Source organism: Hippoglossus hippoglossus, chromosome 23 (assembly GCF_009819705.1).
Source record: "Hippoglossus hippoglossus isolate fHipHip1 chromosome 23, fHipHip1.pri, whole genome shotgun sequence".
NCBI classification, from domain to species: Eukaryota; Metazoa; Chordata; class Actinopteri; order Pleuronectiformes; family Pleuronectidae; genus Hippoglossus; species Hippoglossus hippoglossus.
In genome coordinates this window covers 13,261,981-13,285,859 of record NC_047173.1, presented here as the reverse complement: position 1 = coordinate 13,285,859, position 23,879 = coordinate 13,261,981, and the positions used below count along the sequence as shown (strand labels likewise).

The following is a 23,879-nucleotide window of genomic DNA, read 5'->3' as shown; positions in this document are numbered from 1 at the left end:
TCTTCCTTTTGTTTCCGTAGGAGGCTAAAGAGTGGTTTTGTCAGATGGCCCCTTGTGCTCACATTTGCCTGCTACCACATTTAGACTTTGTCAAAGTTTTCTTGATTGACACGGTGCACATAAAGGGTTGAAATATTACATGCACATGTGAATAATCACATAATTAAACATGTTATTTGTGGATATGGATGAGCACAGAAAGAAAAAGTAGCCTGGAAAAGCTTGAACAAGAGCTAATCGCTGGAAAAATACAGGTCACCGACGTCCATTAAATTTATCAGAGTGACCTCAAACCTAAGTTAAAGTATTAAAATGAAATTCCAGCCTGTTCAGTCAGTCGCCAGAGTTATGCCCTACATCTGTCAACCTGTTAAGAAACACCACACTTCTCTCCAGGATGTGAGGCTGCCAAAGTAGGATAGTAGGAGTGTGTCTGCATAGTAACAAGACCTGCCAAACCATGGGGAATAATGCTGTGTGTGTGTGTGTGCGTATCTGTGTGCGGTGTGTTTTTGTGTGCGTGTGTGTGAGATGACTGTCTGGTGCACTGGCTGCAGTCTGCAGGGGGTCTGTTCCTCTTCACTGGGCACAGAGATACAATGTAAACAACCCCCCCTGTCAGCCAATCAGACAACACGCTACGGTGACCACCCATGCCCCGACAGTAACCTCACCAACGCCCACACACACACACACACACACACACACACACACACACACACACACACACACACACACACACACACACACACACACACACACACACACACACACACACACACACACACACACACACACACACACACACACACACCAAACCATCTGCAAATTGTGCCCGTGCAAAAATTCCTCCAGTCGCAAGATATTTGAGGGTTTTTGCCACTTTTGCTTTGTCTGCACTTTATTCCAACAGGCCTGGTGTTTGCCTACATATTCATTGGCAAACCGTACTCTCGCTCTGATGTTCCTTTTGGAAGGAAACGGCTTTTTCCTGGCACGCTCCCATGCAGGTCAAATTTGTGCAATCTCGAAGAAGATTGCAGACGCACGCACTTTGACACCAAACAGTTGCACGAGTTACCTGCTGATCCTGTGATGAAATGTTGGATTGCAGTTCTGTCCCGGGCACATGAACACTGGAAGGATTCATTTCAAATAAAACTGAGATCTTTTTTAAATTCCTTGCCAGACTCTGACATCCGCAACTCTTTTTGTGGAGGTGTTTTTTATGTCTTATTTGTTCAAGTTTATCACTTTTATCTGTAGGCAGGGTTTCTGTATGGGAGTGTGCCAGGACAAAGCCTCCACTGTTTAAAAGGGAATGTTAGAGTGAGACTACAGTTTGCCAATGAATATATGTATATAGGGGAAAAGCAGGTCTTCTGGAATAATGTGCAGACAAATCCAAAACAGAGTTTGGCCACAGGAACAGTAGATATGTTATTGGCACACACCAAAGACAACCTGTCAAGAGAAAGTCATGTCAACGATGCCAACTGTACAAAAGAAAACCTCTTGCAAAAGGAGGAATTTTTGGCATAGACGAGTGGTTTCAGCATGAAGACGTCAAGGACTGGACGATTATTCAAAACTGAGGCAGAGGGTGTTACTAACGTTTCCACAGAATAATTTGTGGGTCTTGATGTGATGTACACATTTAGGAGAGAGATATTCATGAGTGTGTGCAGTACGGTGCAGCTTGGATGAATTTAAGGGGACTGCTGGGGCTTGGCAGTGCTCTGCGCTTTACTTAGTGCCATTCTGTTTTATCTGTGGGTTGGTTGATTTGTTTGTCAGCAGGATCAAGCAGAAATTACAGAACACATTTGCACGAAAGCTGGTGAATGGATGTGGCACGGGCCTACTAAGTTTTGGCACAGATTCAGACAAAGGCACGGATCCATTTTATTTATTTTTTATCTTTCTCCTTTACATTGCGATATAGGATGTTTTATTAAAATCTTCACTGGTTTGCTAACAATAATTCATAAATCGTGATGAAAGTAAATCAGGTTTATGAGTGTGTGCAGTTTTCTGCAGCTTCAAATACAACCACCAACATCTAGCTGCGATAATGTGGACTCAGAAGGGAATGAAAACCTTCTACGCATCTTCTATAGTTTTATAACTATGTCAAACCGAACATGACGAATTTGATGCAGAATTGAATGTGACCGTTGGGCCTCTGGCGGTGGTATTTCCCTTTTGATGTTATGTACGTCTAAATCAAATTTTGAAAAGGAAAGAAATTGGTGTTTTGGCGGCACACTGACCTGAAAAACAACAACAAACAAAAAAACTATTTCCATGGGATGCAATTATTTAATCACATGAATGTCCGTGGATTCACACACACACGCACAGTACGGAAAGAACAGCTGGAGGACACACGGCCGAGACATTCATGACAGTATCTGACCTCATTGCAGTGCGAGTGTGTGAAAGTGTGTGTCTGAGGTGGGGGGAGGCTGCAGACAGACATACATTAGTGATGGAGCTGGGTCTGCGTGGAGTTCCACATGAACAACATAATGGCACAAACACTGTACTCCAAAAAAGCTATTTGGCAGCGCACAGCATGCACCTCCACCCAGGACCGGCAGCGCGTGTGATACAGTCACCTGGAGAAAATGCAGCGTGAAAAACTCCAGTGTGGCCCGTTTGTGATGTTTGTCCTTGTGCTAGACCTTGTTTACCGCTGTTTTGTTCCTCTGGATGGAAGCCATAATGAAATCCCTGTGCGGACCACAGGATCGCATCGTCCTCGCCCGTCCTTGTCTGGTTGAGAAGAGACAGGAGAATGAGGAGAGGTGTCCCGGGACAGACAGACGGATGGACAAACTAATTAGTAATTAAAGACAATGACAGAAATGTATTGGTCTTGTGGGTTTTGGGAGAGAACATGCACACAGCGGGAGACGAGGATGACTTGTCTTTGTCGTCAAACAGTTCTGTCTCTTTGTCGTAATGTTTCTACTTGAGTTTGTTATGTGATTGATGATTTTCTAAAATGCCATTACCTCCACAGTAACATTAGTTTGTCATAAAGCTGCCAAACAAGCAATGTAAAAGTCCAAACTCAAGAAACTACAGGAAACAAAGGAGACAAACCAGGAAAACTGTAGCACAAGGATAAATCCAGGGATGTTAACGAAGGAACTGACTGTGAGGAGCTCAGAGACTAAATACAGAAAAGTAAACAGAGATAAAGAAAGACGGTGTTACACATTAGAGCAGGTGCAGACAATCTTGAAGGAGGGAAACCAGACAAAGACAGGAAGTGAAATAGGAGACACAAGGAAAGAAGCTATAAAAAGAAGATATAAAATCCAAATATACAAAACCAAACAACTGAAAATCACAAAAGATCATGACAGAGGCCAAATTATGACACGTCGGTCAAGATAGTTTAGGATCAGGCTACTTGGAGTAAGTAAAGTTAAAAACAATAGATTACATGTTAGTTGGGAAAACTTAGCATTTACTCTGAAACTCTGATATTACGCTGAAATGCTTTGCTTTAATGTGATAAATGATTTAACACTTGAAGTGAAGGGCTTAAAATAATGACAATAATTCTTACGTATATATAATAAAAATAATTTTCATCTTACTATAGAGTAAAATATATATACATTTCTAATACCAATCAACCAACAATAACATCAAATTTGAAAATACTGCACTTTTAAAAATGCGTTCAGGAAGCCTGCTCATGTGATGGAAATATGGCAAAAACTAATTTTTTGGTCTGGTTCACACTCACGCCTGCTTGACAGTTGTATGGAGACCCAGTTAAAGTTTACCTCGTTCTCTGTCTGAGTGCATTATCGTGTCTGTGCCGGTGATTTACTGAGCCGCTTCAGTCAAGGGCGTGTAAAGGCAGCGCCGGGACAATAGACCTCAGGGTCAGATCCATTTTCATTTTACATCCCGTTTACACACAACACCACGCAGATGGATTGATTCGGGGCTCCGATACATGCATAAACAACAGCAAAGGTACGGCACCTATGAGCCTCGTAACAGCGCACACACACACACACTCACACACTCACACACACACACACACACACACACACAAACACACAAACACACACACACACACACACACACACACACAAGCACTGAGGGCGACCAATACATCTTCATAAAGTGAACATGCCACTGTAAATTCCTGGAGTGAATTGAATGGGCAAAGTGCCTCTCTCCCTATTCAATATTCATGGTGATGGAGAGAGAAAGGGGTGAAAGGGTTAAACAACAATAACAACAACACCCACACACACACTATATTAAGTGTTTTAGAGGCAAAACATTTCACTTGTGGACTCTGATTTCCGCTTGATTACCTGCATGTCATTTATAATGATTTTTTTGCCTCCACCAGGGAGGTTATGATGCCACCCCTGTCTGTTTGTTTGTCAGCAGAATAACAGCAATAACTACTGAACATATTTCCACAAAACGTGGTGGAAGAATGGGACATAACTTTCTTTAACAAGGCGAGAATAGGGTTGTTAGCCTTGGTGGGGCTATGCACTCCCCAAACACCAATGTATTTGGGCTTGTGGTCTTCATCAGGGTCATCCTCTTCCTCTCAGAGCAGGTGATATCTCTTTATTTAATTATTCTCCAATACTATTTTAATAGTTTTCTGGGATTGCACGTATGATCCTATTCTGGGAGCAGACGTGCATTTCATTGTGCTCCACAGGCTCAACAAGAGTCCTTGGTTTCTCAAGGGGAGCGGGATTAAGAAACAAAATCCCGGCATGCCGAGTTGAGAATATTTAAATCTTCTTTTCCTCCAGACGGAGGATGAGCAGAGGTGTGGGCGCAGTCAGGCTAAAGATGGGATTGTCTTTCAGGACACACTCACTGAATCCATAACAACACTGTCTGGAAAGCTGTGAGCCTCTTGGGACATTGTGCGAGTGTGCATACTGTATCCATCTGCCCCATCATTCCTACCCCCCCCCCCCCCATCTCCCATCTATCTCCTCCCCTGCTCGCCTCCTTTCATTTCCAGGTGGGCCGACTGCAGCCCACTGCATGCATGTTATTAGTGCTTTCTTGAAGTGAGGCAACCTTCAGATGCCCTTCAGTTTCCATAGCAGCGAGCGTGGCGATGGCTTTCATTATAACTAAAATATGACTTGAAAATGAAATGAGCTGGAAGGTTGAGAAAAATAAGAGCAAGAGGCGGTAAAACATTCACACGTGTACAGTGATTTGTTTTGAAATCATAATTCTCAGAAATAAACCAAAAGGAACAATGACCAAATATGTATCTGTTTTTCCAGCACTTTAATAGGATTTTTAATATTTCTACTATCATATTTTTTATACATTTTATAGATGATGCAACATTATGACTTCATTGTCATTTGTCTTGGACATCTCCGGGTAAAATTTTAATGTATGGATTCATGACGAAATACCTGCAAAGCCGTTAACAATCCGATCAGCCTCCGCTGTACTTCGTGGTTAATGTCTATTTGTGCTAAGTTAAGATGCTAACACAGCCAAAGACCCATTTTTAAAGTATCAAATTACAAATTAAAACCAGACTTATTGGACAAATGAGCACTTGAACATGCATCAGTGTGAGAAGAAGTACCTAAAATGAGGAACCATCTTTGAGAAAATGTCACATCCACCACTTTCCTGCAGCCAGCCACCAGGGGGCGATCAACATGATTTGTCTTCACTTTTGACGAGCTATCATTTTGTCCATGTTTATATTCAGTCTACGGCCCAACTCAAGATGTAAACATTACACCATCGCTGCACATTACACATCTCCATTATGACCACGTTAGCATCAAGCTCTTGATATGTGCAGCAAGAATCTCTCCCTTTGTGAGGTTTAAAGAAACTACTTGCAATGTCAGGATTTCATTGAGTCGAGACAGCACGAGTTTATCGATTTTCAGTGTCCTTCATCTTGGCATAAAACATTGTGTAGTAAATCATTTCCCAAAGAGATAGGACTTGGCGTTTATGGCGAGGTACAGTAAGGAGACGTGTCCTCAGAGGCTCATTGGTGCATTGATTTGTGCTTTGAAATGATCCCAGTTTAACCCTGTGAAGGGGACAGCGGAGCTCGGAGAGGCAATAACAGAAGTTCCTTTTGACGGCGACTGGCCGACGCGCACAGACTGAAGTGCAGCACAGATTAACAATATGTCTGAACAATATTTAGAGATTTAAATCGATAAACACACAACGCAGACATACAGAGAGTGGGGTGGGCAGAAGGGTGGAGTGATTAGATGTGCAGGGAGTCAGGGATCAGACAGACAGTCAGAGACAGATTAAATAGATACTGATACAGGATTAACACACGATGTCACACACACCTACTCAAGCACACACATACAGTGGATTTAAGAGGTGGCGGCCAGCTGACCTTTGCCCTTTAAGCTGAGACGGGAAGCTCTCAAAGGTAGGAATAAAGTTACCTACTGGGAGAAGCTTAACATTTCTAATGAGGCTTTTTGTTTCTGCATGTGGACAGAGAGGTGATGAGGAAAAAAAAACAATGGATGACAAATAAAGACTCTTTCCCTGGTTATCTGCTGTCTAGCCTCTCATTTAGTTCCTGGGTCGGGATTTAGCATAATCAATTACAAGATGAGCCCCCACCCCTCCGATCCTTCCCTGCTCCTCCTCTTTGTCTGCCTCCATCAATCCCCTACTGTATTTCAGCCTCCCGAGTGCAGATGATTGAACGCCACTCTCTTTTCACGGCTCTGCATCTGCGCAGAATATAGAGACATCGTGGCATTTCGGCTGCCCTTTGTCCACGGGCCGCTGCGAGACGCCGATAAAAGACGCAACAAGCTCAGTCACAGATCAACCTTTCAGGGCTGGAGGAGGAGAAAGGGAGGGATGAAAAGGGAAAGTGCTTCAAAAGCCCAGTGAAGTGAAGGAGGGAAAAACACTGGGAGGGAGGGAGGGAGGACAAGGACATGAGTGGGATGCGGTGATGTAAGAAAGCAGCTGAATCGTGGCTGGCAGTGAACGTGGAGTGTGCGTATCATTTCCTGTGTCTGCTTGTTTGTGCAGGGGAAGGTGTTTTTCGGACGCATGTGCCACGTACAACACAGCGAGCGGAGCCGGCGGGTAAAGAGGCTTTTCTCAGACTACCGTTTGAGATGAGTGCCCGTTGTGTGCCTCCTGATGATGGCCACCTTAACCTATCACGGCGCTGCGTGGCCCCAGCTCGCCATACGGACCGAGCTCGAGGCCATCGCATTCAGCATGAATAATGCAATGATCACTCTCGCTCAGTTTTCTCCGTCTGTCTGCTCACCACTTCAGGGTACGGGACAAAATGAAGGCGCAGACAATACAAAGCTCGCCCACGCTTAAAGGGATATTCTGGTTTTTAAGATACTTTCATGAACTATTAAGCCTCGCAATTATATTATCCATTAGAGCTGTTTCCGCCTCTGACGGTGGTGGCTCGCAGCTAAAATCATTAATTCAGAACATAGCCTGCTGTTTGGTTAGGCTAATCATCATCAGTATAGACCTTTTCATTTTCTCGCTGATGGGTAATTTTTTTTTTGCTGTTTTCACACAGGAACTGTGGAAAATGGTGCGAAAATTGGGTCCGGAAATGTTTCAATCACATTTGAGGAAAGCTGCAGGAGATTGTGCGGGTCAGACGCGTTCACAACAACACGAGAAATGTACGGACATGACGCATAGATTCCACTGTGGAACTCCCTTATTTTTGTGTACAGCACATTGACTGGTGTCGTCCTTTATCGCCAAAAGCTCTTGAATCTCGTCTTTTAAACTTGAAGCTCATCAGCATCTTCTACGTGCATGTCATCTCTTTTTCATCCTGAGATGTTTGTATTAGAAGCAAGTTAGAAAACGTCATCAACCAGCCCAACCCCCTCTCAGTGAATCTTCCGGCCGTATTGTCTCATGGGCTCAAACGGACATTTACCGGACATTAACCCCAGGAGGCCAGCAGGAACATAATTGGAAAATGTCCATAGCAGCTGACTCGGACATTTGTGTTCAGAGAAACAGCCCCTCTGGAAAATTTCTGGTTAAATGTTTGGAATTCAGTTCATGTCTGAAAGCAGCTTTGCTAGAATATTATATCATTATCACAGTCTTGCGTTTATAAAAAATAATGGAATTTATAAATAAAATAGTACATCAATGTATAATAAAGGCTTGAAATGAAAAATACCATGTGTCATTCTTCTTTCACCAAACATTAGATAAAAGGGAGATAAAATGGAACTGAATATTGATCAGACTACTTCTTCTGTCGCTATTTTCTATGCAAATGATGGATGTCTCAGTTTTATTTTGCATCACTTAAACTCGCCGTCTCTTTAAGATGAATATATGTATATACGTATGAATCCTTTTGAATTCCCCAGGGGGCTTTTCCACTAAACATATATAGTACGTTATTCTCTGATTATTCTGAAGTGGCCTCTGAACAGTGGATATCATCTGACAGGCTGAGAGCGTCGGGGAAGATGCGAAGCGATTCAGTAGCAGGGTGGCAGAGCGAGAGAGAGCGAGAGAGAGAGAGAGAGAGAGAGAGAGAGAGAGAGAGAGAGGGGATGTCTATGAATGTAGAGTGGGACATAAACAGCAGTGTGATGCAATGTGCTGTAATCACAGCGCTGTCAGGTACACACTTTAGGTGTGAGTGTGTGTGTTCATGCAGAAGCAGGGAGATTGAAGATGGCAGGAAAAATCCATTGGGGCTCAGTACTATGGAGGAACCAGAACTAATCAGCGGCCGTGGGTTTACAGTATAGGAGGGTGTGTGTGTGTGTGTGTGTGTGCGCGCGTGCGTGCGTGCGTGCGTGCGTGCGTGCGTGCGTGCGTGCAGCAGGCAGTAATTAAAGCAATTAACACAACGGCACAACAGTGACATCTGTGGCTGGTGTGACCCGACAAACAGAAGCATCATCTACAAAATGGCCGTGGACATAATGGACTAGCAGGTCAAAAGATGGATTGCTGTGAGATTTTAATTTTGTAAATGTAAAACTTTAAATTAAGATTTTTTTAAAAACCAAATGACAGTTGTGTCTATTGGAATCAAACCGAATAAAAATTGTTGAACAGAAACCACTCTTCACGTTACAGTCTCTTCATTCATTGTTAATATAATGTACTGATGAATAATATACGTTTTATTGACGTATGAGTTATTATAGACCGGAGGAGGAAAACATTGCTGCTGTAAATCTGTTCAGTTGATTACAGTGTGTTTCCTTCCTATGGTCTTTCTCTGCGTGATGCTTTGCTGTTATTTACAGTTTGAGGCGGGTGCTCTCGTGTTCAGCATTATGTAACGTCAGACTCCAAAGGAGGCAACCGTTGGACAGACTTATGTAAACAGCTCTCCTGCTGTTCTTCCACTGACTCACTCCTGCTCAGACCTGTGCTTTGTGGGTGGCTGTGTGTTCTTATGTTATGATTGCAGCAAACGACCTCAGATGGCGATCGCACAAACTTGCAATCACTGCAGTGGCGTCTGCGCTGACGTGACCATTACACGACGAACACACACAAGCACATGCGGACACAAAGTCCCCCCGTCTTCCGACATCACAGGTAATTGGTTTTTCAGTGTATCGTGTCTCATCCTCCCACAACAAAAGACACACTTTTAAAAAGAACATGTTTCTGTGTATTCTCTCTGCGTCCTTCACTCCTTTGTCCCCACCCTGCTCTGTCTCTTCGTCTTTGTCCCTCAGCCTGTGAATATGTAACTATCCTCACGCTGAGGTGACTATGGTCTCATGTATGAGGAGATGCGACTATTAAGAAGGAGTTGTATGGTGGGTGGAGGGCTGATGGTTCACTTGTGCCCTGGGCTAAAAGCCGCTTTTCAAGGTATAGTAATGGAACAAAAAGAAGGCGACACACCCTCTCGGGTGGGGGTTTTCGTGTGCTAACTCCGCAGGAAACCAAGACTCCAGAGGCGATTCAGGTATCAGATGCATGCATGGCTGAGAAGCATGTGACACCCATTGGGGATTGCATTGTTTCTAACAGCGTGCTTCCTCCCGCTGGGCAGGAGCTGGTTGAATACACTGAAAGAAAAAATGCTTTTCTTCTCTCACAGCACAAGGAAGCTGATTATGTGATACATTTACCAGAGAAGAAGTGAGACTCCTCCTGTCACAGGCATGATGATTCATGTGTTATGAACACAACATTAGACAGATGTGATCAGGTCATATCATGCTTTGATTACACACCCACTTTGATTGCAGGCAAGAAAGAAGAACGGTGAAATCAGTCCACGTGTCTTGTAAAAACCCCAGAAATGGGGACGACCTGCAGGGCTGGTTGAAGCATAACTGGGAAGACCAGTTACCTTCTCAAAGGTGGTTTCTGTCATTTAAGGTGGTTTTTATAACATTGATGTTTGGTCAAGTGTTCTGATTAAAACTCAATCATGAAATGTGTGATTTCACGAATTTGACTTCAATTTAACACCACAGGACATGTTTCACTGCAGTTCCAGTAAATTAGTGCACGATGCCAAACGCTTCTTCTTCTCCCTTTTTTCCAATCACATGTGCCAATTGGAGAGTATTCCCTCTGTTCCACTGCCGCCTCGCATTAGGGGAAACATGCTTAGCGATATACGAGATTGATAACTGTAACCACTGAGACAGAGTAATTATAGGAGGACAGAGTAATTAGAGGATGCACTCATCATTAATTCTAACTGCCATTAAGTGAATATGTTACGGTTCATGTGTGCCGCTTGTGGTGGGATGTGCAGTGAACGGAGGTGAGGTGCTTGTGAAAGATTTATATATTTCTATAGGCGGTGAAGGATGTATGGTGCGGACATAAGACATGCCAGCAGATAGACAGGCACATCCTCACCCCCACAACCGGAATCAACAGGACAACCCAAAACGAAAGTTGCCACCCTCAGCAGCATCTATTATTGAGAGGGAAATATAGAATCACTCTGTATTTATGATATTCCATTATCTGCCTTTTCTACTTCCTCCCACTGAATTTAATTTTCGCTAAGCTAGAGGGATTTGTGTTTTGCTTACTTGCCGGTGGATTGTCAGAGTGTGAGAAGAACAAACCGGTCAGGAGCGTGCGCACACTTGAATCTGCTCTATGATTATGTATAGGGGTATTTAAATTCCCTCTCCTGTGAACTTCAGCACTAACAAACAGTCAGAGGAATCCAAGCATTATGAAAAATGGGTTGAATGTCAGAGACATCAGCATAAAATTCTGCACAAGCAGTATAACGTGTTAGGTGCGGGCGAACATCGCTGTTAAACAACACTCCGCCATCAGCTTCGAGTCATGCAGGATTGTGTTTTTGCTGAAAGAGACAAGTTGAGAAATGCTGAGTTTTTTTGTTCTTCAAACAAAAACACTGTTGGGCTGTTTCGGGCCAGTTTGTCTACGGGATGAAGGATTTGAAGACAAACAGGGAACCAGCTGCTCACAACATCATCCATTCCAATGCCTCTTATATGAAACCAATCAGGTTTGAGGATTAGGAGATCCTCCTCCAAAAAAAGGCAAAACACAACAAATAAATCTCTGATATTTAATCTTGTATTCTGTATTAAAAGCTTATAGATTTTATGAAGACAGCTGAACAAGCTCAGATGGAAAAGCTGTGCTACGGCAAACTGATTTAATTCAAAAGCGGAAAATGGCTGCCAAGGAGATTTTTACTATGCATGACGGATAGTTTTGCGGGAATACACAATAAATCAGTATCACATTTATCGTCACTTACATGTGACACATTTATCGTACATAGAAGTGAAATACCTCAAAAACTCTAATAAATAGCCTAAAAAACAATATATATATATATTGTTTTTGAAAACTTTAACTTGCTAATTAAAAAGTGGAAAACATAAGTACGGATTAAATAAGTGTGTCCATACAATTATAAATGGGCAGAACCTTATATAAGGATTTATGAAGTGAGGATAACATATTTCTGCCGCATATGTTTTAGTTTTAAAAAGGGTTTAAAAAACAAATATACCTCATGAAATAAGGATTTTACCGTCACATCAGAAGCTCCATCTATACTAACGCGCCTAAAAATGCATATCAAGTGACCATTCACATACACTGGGCACACATGCAGGTGTTAACAGGAAGCAGATTGTCGTCTCTGCAGGTCGTCGCTTGGATGCAGAAAGACAACAGAGTGTGGACACAGACAGGCTCAGACAAAACATTTGAAAGTATATTCGGGATCAGATCGGGTTCGGTCACATTGGCTGGGCTGCCTCCTTGATTGTTTTTACACTGAAGTCTCGACCAAAGCTAGTTTGACTAAAATATTCGCCACATTTTCTTCTTGTCTCTTTCACTAGCGTAATGGAAATCTAATCTCATTCCACCCCCAAGCAACATCTGCACCAGTGACATATCTTCTTATATCTCTATGGCAATTGTGCAGCGGGATGGTTGAGTCTCTCAGTCAGGGGTTAGAACCCTCGGTAATGGGACCATCCATCCTCATGGTGAGAGTTGGAAGGAAAAAACCTAATGTTCTGCGTTCTCTGACACACACACACACAAACACTAACACACACACACACACACACACACACACACACACACACACACACACAAACACATTCACACCTGAGCCGGAATAAATGAGCAGCCCCCCTCCCCCTGTCTCTGTAATATGGATGAAGGAGCTACTTGGCGACTTGACGACCCTCATTTCCACACCAATGGAGAGCGTCCGATACAGCTGTAGCTGATGAAATACATTACCGGGAGATGCAACTCCCCCTCAACAGATGATAGCGCCCACAGAACAAAGGCTGTCAGCGATGAAAGGGACAATAGTACGAACACCTGTTTCCACCGCAACGTGCGTCCAACACACAACGCTCAGGAAGAAATTGTTCAGCCGTCCTAAAGAAATGCAACACTTGAGAAAGTGTGTAAGTGTGTGTTTAATATGCTGACATAGTACAATGCGCTCTTATCTTTACACGTGTTTAAAGCCGTACATGTGCTTGTATCTGTGTGTCGGGTCCATTGCTCCACTGATGTGTCGAGCCCATATGGTCGGCAGGGTGGACCGTCCAGGAACAGTGCATTATGTGGTGATTTGGCAGCGCACACACCGTTACCCCTGCTACCCTTTCGTTCCCTTCACGCTCCGGCGTCGATGAAGAGGCACCGCACAAGGTGTAGGGTTTGTTTATGAGTGTACAACTGCAGTGTTTGTGTGTGTACATGCATGCGTGTGCGTGTGAGGTAACGAGGCATTCGGTGTGTGGGAGTATGTCCTGCCAGGAGTGTGTGTGTGTGTGTGTGTGTGTCCTCAGAGAAGGCATGTGGGCACTGAGACGGCCCACATGGTTGCTGCTACCTCTCTGTCACCTCCAGAAACGGAGCAGATGCCACCTCGGGACAAACCGCAGAAAATATAACCCACACTCAGGAATATTAGATATATTATATTTCTAAGGAGGGTATGAAACACACAAAGTAGAATTTGCAAAGCAACAGAATTATTTCACTGCCATACATCAAAATAACTTTCAAGAGACTGATTGAACTGACCACTGGCAGGTTTTTTAGTCCATCTATTTCTTAGAAACAAGGTGAAACTCCATGTTCCCCCCTGTTGTGCACTGATGTGTATATTCGTTCCTAATGTTGCCCCACAAGCTAACAGTCCTGTTTACCGTCACATACACACACACGATGACACACATAAACACCATCGCAAACCTATTGCACGATGAGCTAATGACTACGAGTGTGTAAAACCTTCACATCCAATGGGATCAAATGAATCACTGAAAGATGAGATGAAAATTTAAACGGCTGGTCGGTAAAAAGGGTCAATGCAGCGGCAACAGAACAGTACAACAACGAACTTGAAATGAACTCCAAATGGCTCCTACATTTAAACCTAGAAGCCACGTAAGCCTGCAATCCCCTGCATAATATTTATTCTGTTCGTTGAGCAAAATGTGTCGTGCTAGTGTCTGCAACAGGAGATAGAAGTTAACCATTGTGTCTGTTATTTCCATTTTCTGATGCAAAAATAAAGCACGTAGAGGATAATAATGTGGAAGCGTATGATAACCTGATGTCGGGCTTTTACTGTTGAATATTGATGTATTTAGAAGACACTGCATTTTTGAAAACAAAAAGAAATGATCTCACTATCCAGGAGGAGACCTCTGGATCCATGTCTTTACCTTAAGGACGCACGAGCACAAACACACTGTGAAAGATCTATGTTGAGCACATGCTGCCGCGGCAGTAAGCAGTCTGACAGACGTACAGACTGAGCAGTGGAAGTGGGTCATATCTCTATGGGGCAGGAGAATAACAACAGAAATATATAAATATAACTCTGTCCTGTCAGAATCATCCCACTGTCTGTCTGCACAAATGTAATTACACAGCGAGCGGCGGGGAATACACGCCGCGGTTTTCAGGCCACGGAAAATCCAGATTGATCTTTTTTTTTTATGAAATGGAAGAATTAGGAAAGCAGCAGCAAGTAAACATTTTTGCTGAGTGTGTGTGTGTGTGTGTGTGTGTGTGTGTGTGTGTGTGTGTGTGTGTGTGTGTGTGTGTGTGTGTGTGTGCGTGTGAGGATGGGGGTAGGGAGGTGAAAGGTCGAGCTGCTGTCTCGTCTTTTGTCCTTCTGGCTGTGCTTGGTTGCATTACATTTCAGACGAACGTGCACGCGCTAATTGTTACGCGCACACACAAGAGCCGCATCCCACTACTTGACCTAGCCATTGGCCATTAGCTGTCTACAAGTATTGTGCACAGCCATGACCTAATGCTGCCAAGGCAACAAAAAAAAGGAGGTTAAAGCCTGCACCCACGTAGCAGGAGGGACGGCCAAGGGCACAACTTGGCATCACAGGCGTATTACACAAAGATGGAGATATTTGGAATCGGCTGCATCCACAGCCACATCCACATGAGATGCTCTGATTGGTCCCTTAGCCTGTTAATGGGATTCAGCTGACGATCAATCATGCGCGCACACACACACACACACACACACACACACACACACACACACACACACACACACACACACACACACACACACACACACACACACACACACACACACACACACACACACACACACACACACAAGCTCTCGCAGGCATAACCACTCATCCCCCGCGGTACGCAGAGCTCCATCTTGTCCATGCTGGTGTCCATTTGTGACGCACTCTTTCCCTTTGTTGTTCGCACCGAGTGGATGTGCATGCTGGGCGTCCTTCAAGCCTTTAGAAAAGTACAGAGGTGTCCAGCAAGGCGCCTGCCAGACCTTTCACACCCTCGCAGGACCAAACGTAGCTTGAAAGGCAACGAGAGCAGGGCTGAGATTAAACTGCGGCACGGAGAGTCGACTTGACTGGAACTTGTGAATAAATTAGGTTACTTTTGTTTTATAAAAGGGAGTATGTGGTAAAAACAAGCACAGAGTCTGGCATGAGTCCACACAGATCAGAATTGAACGCATACATAATTATGTGAATAATAATGTGTGCATGAGATACAAAATTTAAGTAAACTAGGGACACAAACTTAAGATATGCAGACAAAAACATTACCTCCTTAGCAGAGATAATAATATATGAATCAAGTGTAGCCTATATATGTTTTTTTGTGAGTTTACATCCAGACTACAGCGTGATGAGCCTGGACATCTACCTCCTGTCACTGCATGTTATTATTGCTATTTAGGCCAATTATAATTCATGCTGAAATGTCCCCAAAGCCATGAATTAAACCATGAATAAAAGCACAGCCTCAAATGTATCTGTTTGGTTTATTTAGATTCTAAGTATTTCCTCAAACCATTGGAAGCCAAAATAAACGAATGGTCATTGAGGCAACAATGTCTTACAAGGGCCAAACCTCACAGTACAATCAATAAGTAAAGGCTAAAAATTGGAGTGAATTGATCTCTGAGACATTTGGGTCTTTTCCTCGTGGTAATTAAAAGGCTGTTTACTCGAGCTCCGGACCGAGGGCGGCCTACGATGCTTGAGTGGATGTGTAGAGAGAGAGAGAGAAGAGGTGAGGGGCTGTCCAAAAGGCTGCCAGCGCCAAAAACATTCTGGACAGGCCGCCGTTAGCCCAGAAACCCCACTCGGCGGCGGTGCCAACACCACACACACTCGCAGACGAAGCCAAGCACTCGGCTGGTCGGCCATGCCAGAATCACCCCTGGGGTGGAGGGTACATTAACTAATTGCTCAGCCCAGCTTAGAGAGCACAGCGGCATCGACAGGGAGAGAGCGGAGCGGGAGAGGAGTCGGACATGGAGACAGAAGAGAAGGAGGAGGAGGAGGAGAGCAGAGAGCGGCATAATAAAATGAAAAGAGCGATGACGGTGACGTGAATAGATGCAGAAGAAGAAGAAGTGCAGGCAGACAGACGGGCAGGCAGAAAGACAGACACACACACACAGGGAGCTTGTTTACATGGGCATGAGTCCAATGCAGCATTAGGACTTAGGCCAGCAGTGGCAGGACAATGGCGCAGGCTGCAGGGCTGTGTGTGTGTGCATGTGTGTTTGTATGTGTGTGTGTTATTCAGTGTGTGGCTTCTGGGACAATGGGCCAGTGGGGTATTGAAGGATAGGGGGATTATAGGTCAGGCCAAAGAGAGAGAGAGAGACATGGGATTTGAGTTACAGCCGGGAAAAGGGGTAAAATAAAAGAAAAACAGGGGAGGGAGGCTGTGAGTTTAAACCCCAAACAAACACAACACAGGTACAGACTCCGCAGAGACACGTCCAGACACTGTTGCTTCAGGCCTCTTTGTGGAGAAGCCTCAGATGTGCCCCCTCTGTCTCTGCCCACGCTGCCCCGAGAAAGTGTCTACAACCAGCATAAAACCCCCTCCCACACACACACACACACACACACACACACACACACACACACACACACACACACACACACACACACACACACACACACACACACACACACACACACACCCACACACACACACACACACACACACACACCCACACACACACACACACACACTCTCTTACCCCCTCACCCTTCAGCCTGCCTCACTCCGCCTCGCTCTCTTCATCCTAATAAACAAAAGGGAGTCCCACAAAACGGCTCGGCCCAAACAAGTGTGAGTATTGTTGCCGGCGGTTACGCAGAATGGCGCGGCCTTGGCTACTTTGTGGGTTGCGAGGGCCCTTTGGAGAACTTCTACTGGGTATCTATGGTGATGAGGGTGAAACGCAACACTTTTCTACACAGGAGTCCGTGAGTGCGTGTGTGTGTGTCTGTGTGTGTCTGTGTGTGAGTGTAGGAGGGGGTACTTTCCAAAGGCAGAGAAACGCAGGTGCTGGTATCCTCCCTCACACTATTTCTTCTTTTTCTCTTTTGTTGCTTTGTTGCTTTTGTTAACTTTCTCTGTCTGACAGTCTGAAAAGCTGAGACGTGTCGGACGGGGGGGGGGGAAGAAAACACCTCGAGCTCACGTGAAGCCCGTCAAAACATTCAAGTCTGCGGAGTCAATGGTCTAAATGAGGAGTTGTGTGGAGGTGGGGAAGACGAGGGTACAAAACAGCATCTGCTTCTCCTTTTCACCCTCTCATTCCTCATAATTAGATACAATAAAGGTGCTGGTGAGTGTCCTTAATATCTTACACGTCCATTTTGTAGGGGCACAATCAAAACTAAACAATGACCCATAGAAGGCCAGTAATTTGAAACCATTTACAGGAATCGAAATATTCCTTAATTCTCAGAATAAGGAACATTTGATGATATATGAACAGTAACCATTCAATTTCCATTCAGAAAAATGAACCTCTCAGAGTTTCTTTTAGCAAAGAACATCTGGAAACCTCCTACACAACACAAGTGTGGATGGAAAACATTCGATTCTGAGACATTTCTTTGCGACAGAGCCATGATGCCTGCATGAACGATTCTCGTTAGTGAAAAACAGAATCATCATGAGCTGTTTTCTGACATGAACTCTGGACTATGTCAGGAAAAGTGGGTCCTGACATCTTCCAGAGTTTGCCTTTCGTCAGGATGATAATTAAACCCACGGTGTTTTAGTCAGATCTGGCTCCTGTGCCGTATCAAAAATAACCAGCAGTGCTTGAACTGTTCATCTGTGAACATAACAAACCCATCACAAATTGGCCTGTTTCCACAGAACATGTAATAGCTCATCCATCAGTGACGGTAAATAAAGCCAGTAATGTCCCCATTCACCAGGGTGATGCAACCGTCTCTAGGAGAGGTGACAGACGGGTATTTCAGGTGCCAGAGTTTTTATTTTTTTTACTGTTGTTATGCAGGTGTTATTGCAAAACAACCGACCAACTGTGCACCTTGTTGTGGAAAATAGTCAGACATGTGTAAAAGTACATTTGAACTCACAGAGAAAAATATTTGCACATGCGACGGAGACTTTTAGAGGATGTAACTGTTTTCAAGCAGTTTCCTCTGTGACTTCAAAATGACAGTAATAACCACAGTTGAAGTTCTACTGCAAAACCTCAAAACACACACGTGCACACATGTACGCAGTCGCACACACACACATGCAGGACTTGTTCAGTTGCAATGTTGTTCTGTTGAACGCAAGGCGAGATATGGGACATATATGAAAGATATGCAAGATGTACAAGATAATGTTCATAACTATAACAAAGGTTCAAGATATATTGATTATTCATTGTGCAAACACAGTGAGGAGGTGTAACACATAATTCATCGAGCTCAGATTTATAAAATGTTTTGCTGTTTATCAAGTGTTAAACAATAACAATAATAATAATGTCACATAAATCGTGATCATTTTCAATATCTACTCTTATTAGATGTTGATATGATTTGTGGCCAAGTCTACTTTGAATGTAAAACATCCCATAATCAGGCTGCACAGGGAGTCAGAATGTAGCTCAATTACTAAACATATAACATTGACAACGTGAAGCAGAGGGAGACATGTCCAAGCACTTACCAACAATGTTGTTGTGGTTCAGTGTGAAGGTCCCTGGTTCGAGTCCCCACCGCTGCCATGGGAAACTTAGCTCTCAGCTAACAGGCTTAATTGCTACGTTAGCAACGTTAGCATTCCTCGCTAGCTGTCACAGGGCTGAGGCCGGGCAGGTGGAGGTGCAGGTCCGCCTCCTCCTCCTCACCTCCAGCCTCCAGCCCCTGGTGGTCCCGGTCAGTGACACCCACTGTTACTTTCGGTTTCACCCTCATTCCCACGTGCTGAGTCCATCTGAGGCTAATTTCCCACAGAAATCGCGTACTGGCAAACAGGAAGTAACAGGGTCAACAGTTCAACGCGTGCGCTGCTCTCATTGGCTACTTCCGGTCACCTGTGTTGTCTTTCTGTTTTTTTATTGGTCTAAAAGTACTTGTTGTTGACTGATGTATTTAATCATTTTTGTAATTATAAAGTATTACAACAGTTATATGTTCATTAAAAGGGAAATAAATATTGGATATTACAAGAATAAAGTTATAAGACATACTAAATATGTAAATATGACATAGTTAAAATCTTTTATTAATATTACAAAAATATAGTTGTGCTTAAATTAAATGTAAATTCATAGAATCACAAAAAATATGTTTTTTAAAAGAACAGAGTTGTAATTTTACAAAAATAAACGTTTTAATATTAGGAGGGGAAAAAAGTAGTAACATTACCAGAATAAATTTATGGTAGGTGTATGTTTCCAGATCAGTGTGTCGCCTGTGTTGAAATGAGGAATGTGTAGCATCTTGTTAAGTTTCACAAATAATGAAATGGAACTTCATTTGAGTAATATTTTCGACTTTATTCTCGAAATCTCAGAGTTTAGTTTTCTTCAATATGGCCTATTACCCCATCATTAATTACAGTATTCACACATTAAAAACAACAATAAATCACAGACATTTCTTACTGGTGCTATCACAGGGGTAGCTACAGCACCGGCAGGCCCCCTGCCTGGAGCCATCTATGGGTGGCGTCCTCTCCATTCATGCACTGATCATGACCCTTCAGTGTGTCCGGTGGAAGCTGGTTCCACACAGAAAGACAGAGGTGGACGGCGATGGCGGCTGAGTATTTGCCAGTAATTGCACAGCACTTTTCATTGAGCGCTGTCCCGCTGTGTGACACCTTTGAGTGACGGGTGCTGCAGTGCCCTACTTTAGATGATTGGAACTGCAGTTTTCACATGTAATTGTAATCTGTGTGTGTGTGTGTGTGTGTGTGTGTGTGTGTGTGTGTGTGTGTGTGTGTGTGTGTTTGCCTGCATGTGTGTGTGTGTGTATATACGTTCTGCTTCTGACTGACAAGCAAGATGATTCGAGTTGTCACGGGCAGACCGAGCACGGTAGAATGGTTTGTGTTCAGCCTGTGTGTGCGTATAATCCTCTCACACCATATCAGTGTGTATGTGTGCGTCTGTGGGGAGTGCATTGTGTACTTCCTCCGATTCTTTTTAGCAGAAACAGTTTTCCTGCCGAGGCTGTTGCTCAGGACAAGGTCGCATTACCATTGATACGCACACACTCACTCACACACACACACACACACACACACACACACACACACACACACACACACACACACACACACACACACACACACACACACACACACACACACACACACGTCTTACTTCTTAATCCTCTTTTAGCAGGCGGGGCCCACCTGCTCAGTCACATCTGCCCCGACACCATGTAATGACTCAATGCTGCATCTGTTGGGAGTTCTGACTGTACACATTGAGGCTGCAGAAACTCCAGAAACCACGTTTGCATGTGTGCCTGTGTGGTGGATGTGCTTATACCTCCTCACCGCTCCCCTGACCTCTTGAACTTTGACCTAAAGCTCCTCCGTCCAAATGGCCCGCATTGCTTTGCTCGATAAACCACACAAAAAAAGCAAGTTTCCATGACCTCACTGACCAGTTGGGCCTCTCGCTCTCTCAGTCCCCCCCCCCCCCCCCCCCCCCCCCCCACCTCTCTGCTGCTGTATCTGCGCTGATGCACTTTTTCAAACTCTTCCCCGAAATCAGGCTGTAATGAAAGATAATCACCCTGGGATTTGGCAGAGAACCGAATACTCAGTGATTATAGGTGATCTTTGATTACAAGTGATGGCTTCATAAATACACACTGACAGCAGGGAGTGAGCGCAGGAGCTGCTGAATTATTGGATCAGTCGCACAAAAACCCAACGCTCAAATGCGATCCTTAACTTTTGATTATGGAGTGGGAAGTGTTTTGATTACCGAGGAAGAACATGGAGGAGTTTGTGTGTGCGTCATGTTGTAGGTTTCATCATATCGCTGCCTCTGGGTGACGTCAGCGTAGCTTCTCTTACTCACACGAGCAGACACAGACACAGACTTTCTCCCTGTTGTCTCCTCCCCTCTGGTCATTTACCTTTTTTTCTGTCAGAATTGATTTGCACTGCTCGTATCTCACTGTTAGCTGAAGTGGAAAGAAAGAAAAAAAAAACCTTCAAACCAGTTCCACGACTTCTCATCTCATCTCATCTCGCTCAGCAGCAAAATATTGACTCAAGCACCGAAATAACGTTGATCTTTATTACAGCAATAATGACATTTTTTCAGCGCTCAGCCGCAATAGAGGTTTTCAATATTGTTCTCTATATCCTGAAGTACAAAAAAATGAAACAAATGGAAAGTGGAGCAGACAGAGAACTGAGTGGTTTAGGTCTCACCTGCATTTCCTTTAACTCTTCACTCACAAGGCAGGTGAATTAAAAGCATATACTAGTTTACACCAATACAGTAAAATATTATGTTTTGAAGTAACATAGTGTCTATTGCAGTGAGGACGTGACTATCTGCAGGTTGACACAGTCTATTTGCTGTCATGACACAGGCACTAGGGCAGCTGGGTTAACACCAGTGACACTAACGTTGTGTCACTAAGCTGGTTTGGCAAAGTTTCTACAGAATGGCACAATCATTTATTTTCTATTTAATTGATTTCTTGGTTTAGCCAAGAGACTATTTTTATCTGTAGTCCCTGGACATGTGTTACAAAAACATCCTGAACTGAAAAAGATTAAAAGTTAATTTAAATGGATCAGTTGTATATTTTAAGAAATTATAAATCATATTGAATAATTTGTTGTAGACCATTTGCAAACCCTGTATACACAATACAATTAAATATGATTCTACTAAACATGGATCAAGAAGAGACAATTACCATATATGGACTGGTTTCACCACTGGAGTACTTAGTATTTCTGTGGTAGTTAATCACAGAAATAGATGTAAAGATTTCGACAGTAGCACTTGTGCATATACACACACACACACACACACACACACACGTATGCTCTTATACACACACGTATCAACACACACTAACACCTGTTGCTTTGAGGAGGCCACTTCAGGGCACGTTGGAAAACGTCACCGCTATCATGAGTGTTGCTGTTACATAAGATGGTACAAGATACAGATGTTGCATCACACGCACTCTGTCTGCTATGCATCCCAAAAACACCCCACACAGAAGGTCGGGTCATATTGGGTGAACAGGTGTTATACTGGTGCACACATTTGTATAAATACCTTTTCATACACACATTTTCCACAAACAAACGAATAAAAACCCTGAAATCCTGCTTCATATCCAAGAATCTATTAAAAATATTCTAAATATTCAACTACTACATTGTCAAACCTTGCCATGTATTTCGCAATACACTGCAACATGTGGAAGGCCCAGGCCTGTGCGAAGACGTCAGCAGGATGTGACTGGACATGAGTCACGTCCAACGCAGACAAGTTACACATTCTACGGCCTGACGTGCGAAACCAGTTGTCAAGACGATAAATAGAGGGAACAAACAGCCACTTTCAATGACCTTGAATGACTTAAGCTTTTGTATATTTCTGTGCAGCTTAATCAGAAAAATAAATTACAAGATTGACAAAATAACCCAAATTCCACTGGTAGCTTTTTTACACTTTAAAGGTTCAGTGTGTAGAATGCAGTGACATCTAGTGGTGGAGGTGCATGTTGCAGCTGAACACCCCTCAACTCACCCTCCCCGTCCAAACATGAAAGAGAACCTGTGGAAACCTTCCGTTGTCATAAAAACTCAAAACGTGTTAAGGTTGTCGAGTTTGTAAAAAACATGGCAGCCTCCGTAGAGAGGACCTGCTCCTGATGTAAATATAAAGTATTTCAGTATAAATGGCCTATTCTACGGTAAAGAAAACAACAATTTGTATAATTCAGATAATCACACACTGGTGGAAACATCTCTAGGATTATTTTATATTCAGTTTCTGCCATTAGATCCCTTTCACCTAAATCTTACACACCAAACCTTTAAACTATTATGGCTTGGATATAGTTAAAAGTTAGTTCTTTTCTACCTTTTACAGATTCACTGAAGTAAGAAAAAACACTATTCACATTACTATACCCCTCAGTTTTTTAAGGGTATATATTTCTCGTATTACTCTTTCTTTCTCTACTACTTCTAACTTCTGTCTTTTTGTTTTGGTGACACACTGATACAGTGGCCTTTTCCGCTGATTCCGCCGGCAGGTCAGAGGTCACAGTTGTGGAGAAAAGAACTCATCCCTCTCTCTGTGCTGGGATCGGTGGTTATCGGTGTGGAATGAGGGTGTGAACGCCTCCCCTGGGCTTCCTGTCCCCCCTGCACCTCGCCCTCAAAGAATCCCACCGAGTGTGACCTTTTCACAGATGGTTCACTATACATATTTGCAAGGCAGCCACGTTTGCATGCTCACGTGGTCGTGGCTGGTGCGTTTGTGTTCGCATGTGACACAAAAA

At 43.6% G+C, this 23,879-nt stretch overlaps 1 protein-coding gene across 1 annotated transcript in view; it reads right to left on the bottom strand.

Moving 5' to 3' along the window:
• Nucleotides 1-22,587, bottom strand: part of LOC117757728 — a 50,357-nt gene extending 27,770 nt beyond the window's left edge. Inside the window, exon 1 of the mRNA XM_034579109.1 lies at nucleotides 21,775-22,587. The gene's annotated coding sequence lies outside the window, so the exon portion shown is untranslated. The remainder of the gene's footprint in view (nucleotides 1-21,774) is intronic.
• Between the last annotated feature and the right edge of the window lie 1,292 nt (nucleotides 22,588-23,879).